Here is a 5,960-nt window from a genome sequence, read left to right as displayed (position 1 = left end):
AGAGAGAAAACAGAGTTCTGGTGGCAGAGAGCCCAGAGGTGCACCAGCCAGATCAGTAGGGCAGGTGGCTGCCATGACAGTAGTTATGGACCATAGTGAAAGGGAAGAGACCTGAGGCCCAGACAGTAGAGGACCCGGACCCTCCAGAGACCAATAGGAAGCTTGGTCTTGTATTGAAGGGTGAACTAGGTTGACCTGGAAAGATGATCAATGACCTCAAGGGCTGGAGCCCATCCAAGAGAGAGCTGGCTCAATGGAGGTGATGACAGGGAGTACCTGAAAGGCATTGTTGGATTCTTTAGAACTGGGCCAACTTCATCCATGCATGGGATTTACTTCCTTTATCATTTGCAGCCAAAATTCTTTCCCAGTGTAGTGGGATTTTCTGAAACTGCACCCCAGCCTTTTCCCAGGACTCATCTTTTTGGACCTCTCTGTAGCTTTTGAAACGGTTGGTCACTCTCACTTCCCAGATGTGCTCTTCTTTCTGAGGTTTCATAATAGGATTCTCTCTTCATTATACTCCCTTGCTGAATCATAGCTTTTGAACCGGAAGGGATCTTAGAAGCCACTGACTCCAACCTCCTCATTTTACAGATAAGGGAACTGAGGCATAGAGAGTAAATGACTTAACTTGAGGTAACCCAGCCAATAAGTGTCTGAGGAGAGATTTGAACCCTATCCACCATAATATACTTATCCATGTCCCAACCTCCAACGATATGTGTACCCCTAAATTCTACCCAAAGCCTTCTTTCTCTTGGTGACCTTATCTGCCTCCATTGATTCAACTATCATCTTCATGTAGATGACTCTCAAATGTATATATCCATCCCTGATTGCTTTCCTGAGCTCCGGGCCCACATCTCTACCATTGGATATTTCCAACTGGATAGCCCAGACAAATCTCAAACTCAGCTAGCCCAGGACAGAACCCTTATTTTTCTCCCTAAGCCTACTCCTCTTCCAAACTTATCTATTTATTTTATCTTGGCCTCTACATTTTGCATTGAACATTCCAGGCATCCTAATTAAATGAGTGGGTAAGGAGGGCTCTGGCTCTGTGGCTGGGCTTGTAAATGATCACATGCCACAAACATGGGATGAGGATGGGGAAGGTTGTTGCTTTCTTAACTCAGCCAGCCTTTGTTATCTTACACATATGCATAGCTTTAGAGTGGCGGCTCATCTGGTGAGACTTGTCAGGATATTGCAAGGTTTATCATTTTTTTTTTAGTGAGGCAATTGGGGTTAAGTGACTTGCCCAGGGTCACACAGCTAGTAAGTGTTAAGTGTCTGAGGCCGGATTTGAACTCAGGTACTCCTGACTCCAGGGCCGGTGCTCTATCCACTGCGCCACCTAGCTGCCCCATCATTTTTTTTTTTAACAAACATTTATTTTATTTTTTCCAGTTACATGGAAGGGTAGTTTTCAACATTCATTTTCATAAGATTTAGAGTTCCAAATTTTCCCCCCTCCCTCCCTCCCTTTCCTCGCCCCTCCACAAGATCACAACCAGGTTATATATGTACAAACCACAAGTGTTCTTTTTATCAGTTCTTTCTATGGGGGTGCATAGTAAGCTTCCTCATTAGTTCCTTGGGATTGTCTTGGATCATTGCATTTCTGAGAGTAGTTAAGTCATTCACAATTACTCATTGAACAATACTGCTGTCACTATGCACAATGTCCTCCCAGCTCTGCTCACTTCACTATACATCGATGTTCATTAGTCTTTCCAGGTTTTTCTGGGATCATCCTGTTTGTCATTTCCTATAGCACAAGACCATTCCACTACAATCATATAACACAGCTTCTTCCATCATTCCTCAATTGATGGACATTCCCTTGATTCTCAATTCTTAGCCTCCACCAAGAGTTGCTATAAATATTTTTTGTACAATTTTTCTCCCTTTTCTTTTTCATGATTACTATTGTTAACTGTTTCCCTTCCATCCTATTCCCTTCCCCATGATATTTATTCTATTATCCATCTTCTTTCATCCTATCACTCTTCAAAAGAGATTTGCTTCTGTCTGTCCCCTCCCCCACTCTGCCCTTCCTTCTTTTGCCCCTCTCTCTTTATCCCCTTCCCCTCTTATTTTTCTTCAGGGTTATAAAGATTACTCCACCCAATCGAGTGTGTACATTATTCCCTCCTTGAGCCAATTCTAATGAGATTGAGGTCTTTGAGCCAATTCTGATGAGTGTTAGGCTCATTTACTGCTCAGATTAAATAGATTACTCCACCCAGTTTTGTGTGTGTGTGTGTGTGTGTGTGTGTGTGTTAGTCCCTCCTTGAGGCAACTCTGATGAGTTTAAGGTCTTTGAGCCTTTTCTGATGAGTGTAAAATTCATTTACTGCCCTGCTCCTCTCCCATCTCTTCCCCCAGTCCATAAGCCTTTTCCTGTTACTTTCATGTAGGATTTCACCTCTGCCCTTCCCTCTCCCCCAGTGCATTCCCCTCACCCCTCAATTTAACCCTAAGGATGTCATCATGGGGCAGCTAGTGACACAGTGGACAAAGCATCACCCCTGGACCCAGAGGGATCCAAGCCAAAACCCGGCCTCAGACACAAGACAGTCGCCCACTGTATGACCCCAGGTATGTCCCCCAAATCCAATTTTTTATGGTTCTCTAGGGTCTTGTATTTGAAAGTCAAATTTGCCTCTTTTTCATTAAAGTCCCATTTTTTCCTCTGAAAGATTATGCTGAGTTTTGCTGGGTAAGTTATTCTTGGTTGTAATCCCAATTCCTTTGGCCTCTGGAATATCATATTCCATGCCCTCCAGTCCTTTAATGTAGAAACTGCTAGATCTTGTGCTATACTGACTGGGCTCCACAGTACTTGAATTCTTTCTTTTTGGCAGCTTGCAATATTTTCTCCTTGCCTTGAGAGCTCTGGAATTTGGCTATAATATTCCTAGGAATTTTCCTTTTGGGATCTCTTTCTGGAGATGATCAGTGAATTCTTTCAATTTCTATTTTAGCTTCTTCTTCTAGAATTTCAGGGCATTTTTCCCTGAGAATATCTTGGAAGATGATGTCTAAGCTCTTTCCTTGATCATGGTTTTCAGGTAGACCAATAATTTTCAAATGATCTCTCCTGGACCTATTTTCCAGGTCAGCAGTTTTTCCCAGAAGATATTTCACGTTGCCCTCTATGTTTTTATTCATTTGGATTTGCTTTATTGTGTCTGGGTTTCTCATAAAGTCACTGGCTTCCATTAGTTCAGTCCTCATTCTTAGGCAATTATTTTCATCAGAAAGCTTTTCCATTTGGCTTTTCAAGTTGTTGACTTTTTCTCATGTCTTTCCTGCATAACCCTCATTTCTCTTTCCATTTTTTCCTCTACCTCTCTAACTTTATCTTCAAAGTCCTTTTTGAGTGACTCTATGACCTGAGACCAATTCATATTTTTCTTGGAAGCTTTAGATATAGGGGCCCTGATGTTGACATCTTTCTCGGAGAGCACACCCCGGTCTTCCTTGTTACTGAAGAAACTTTCTATGGTCCTCCCCTTTCTCTGTCTGCTCATCTTGCCTTTCTTTTACTTGACTTTTAGCTCCTTAAAGTGGGGGCACTGTTTCCAGGCTGCAGTATCCCAAGCTTAAGAAGTCCCAGGTGTTATGATTTAAGGAGGATCAGGTTCTTCACTTGCCTGGCCTGTTTCCTGGTCCATAGATGACCCCAGACCAACTTGCTAATCAACCAGCTTTGTGTGTTGTGGTTGTTAGCTCTGAGGAGCCTGTGCCCCTCCCCAACCTGGGCCACTGCTACTCAAGCCTACCTCCTGGTTTCCAGCAGGGGTGAAAAACCCAAGTTCTGCCTTAGCACCAGCATAGACCCCTGTAGTCTCCCCCCTGCCCAGGGCTCAGCCCTCTCACCAGACTGTGAGCTTCAGCTGATTCAGAGGTTCTGCAGGTCTCCTTCTCTGGTGAGACCTTCCTGGGACTGGATCTGTGTCAGGGTGACTGTGGGGTGACTCCTGTATCAGCACAGCAACAACCTCCTTCTGACCTTCCAAGCCATTCTTGGTTAGAAGATGATTTCAGCACATTCTTCTGTGAGTTTTGCTGATCCAGGCATTTTCCTATGGCGTTATTTGGATGTTTTTTGGAGCAATTGTCGCAAGGTTTATCATTAAAGAGGAACTAGGTTTGTTCCCCTTGGCCTCTGAGAGCAGAACTAGGAGTGAAGGGTGGAAGTTGCAAAGAGAAGAATTTAAGTTTAATCCTAGAAAAGACTTTCTGGGAAGGGGATAAGCTTGGAGTGAAGGTTGGATGACCACTCATTGGGCTTGTTGTTGAGGGGATTCTAGTTCAGGTTCGGGTTTCGATCGTATGTTCCTTGATATTCCCTATAAATTCTGAGATTCTGTGAAGCCACTGAGCCTTTGTGAGCCTCAGTTTCCTCAGCTGCATAGTGGGGAATCACTTGGACTCCCTTCCCTCATGGCTATTGTGAGAGAAACTTATAGTAGAGCCCCGACCCCCTTTTCCATCACTCCTTCACATCTCTCTGTCTTCTTAATCTTCTCTCCACTTTAGGCTCTCTCTGTTCTTTTCCTGTTTTCTCTCTTCTTTCCCCCTTTCCTCCTCTGCCAGCTTTTCCTTTCTTTTATTTATCTATTTCTTTTCCTCTCTGCCTCTTGTCTTTCTCTTCAACTTTCCCCTCAAACCTCTCTCCCTTCACAGGAAGTATAGTAGAATTGTTGTATTTATCGACTAACATTTTATGGTCCCTGTTCATAATTTAGAAAGGTGAGTTGACTTTACCATTAGCCTTTTATATCTTTCCCTCACCCAAAAGAGAACTATGGTAATTTATTCTTCATTTTCACATATTTCCTTGGGTCAGTGGCCCTCTCCTACAATAAAGCCTGCTGCCTGCTCCCAGTCCTTCCCTAAGGGGTATATGGCTTGATGATGATGACGACTGCCTTAGTGGTGGTGGTGGTGGTGGTGATGACAACAACTAACATTTATGTAGCAGTCACTGTATTCCAAGTTCTGTTGATCCTCAGAACAACCCTGGGAGAGAGTGCTAATTGTTATCCTTTTATGGATGAGGAAACTGAGGCAAACAGAAGTTAAGTGACTTGCTTAGGGTCACATGGCTACTAAGGGTGCAAAGCTGGTGAAGGCCTAGTAATAGCGGTGTTTATGCCTAGAACTTTCCATGACATGGCAGGAAGAGGCATTAATCTCTTAGAAACTAAAAGCATATATCCTTGCTCATATCAGCTCTGCAATGCCTTCACTCAGAACTGGACATTTTTAGTGGCCCAAAGCTGGGCGTTCCCAGTTGAGATCACTGGGTTTGTTTGTTTTTTTAATTTAAAAAATTTTTTTAATCATAAAAGTATTTTATTACTCTCTGGTTACATGTAGAAATAGTTTTCAACATTTGTTTTTATAAGATTTCTAGTTTCAAATTTTTCTCCCTCCCTCCCCTCCTTCTCTCCCTTCCCTCTCACCAAGACAGCAATCAATCTGATATAGGTTATATATGTACAATCACATCAAACATATTTCTTCATTAGTCATGCTGTGAAAGAAGAATTAGAGCAAAAGGGAAAAATCTCACAAAACAAAAACAAAAATAGAAATGGTATGGTTCAATCTGCATCCAGATTCCACAGTTCTTTTTTCCTGGATTTGGAGAGCATTTTCCATCATGAGTCCTTTGGAACTATCTTGGAGCATTGTATTGCTGAGAAGAATCAAGTCTATCCCAGCTGATCAACACATAATGTTGTTGATACTGTGTACAACGTTCTCCTGGTCCTGCTCATCTCATTCAGTATCAGTTCGTGTAAGTCCTTCCAGGTTTCTCTGAAATCTGCCTGCTCATTGCTTCTTACAGCACAATAGTATTCCATTGCATTCATATACCACACCTCGTCCGGCCATTCCCCAGTTGATAGGCAACCCCTCAATTTCCAATTCCTTGC

Source organism: Dromiciops gliroides, chromosome 6 (assembly GCF_019393635.1).
Source record: "Dromiciops gliroides isolate mDroGli1 chromosome 6, mDroGli1.pri, whole genome shotgun sequence".
NCBI lineage: Eukaryota > Metazoa > Chordata > Mammalia > Microbiotheria > Microbiotheriidae > Dromiciops > Dromiciops gliroides.
This window is presented reverse-complemented; position numbering follows the sequence as displayed.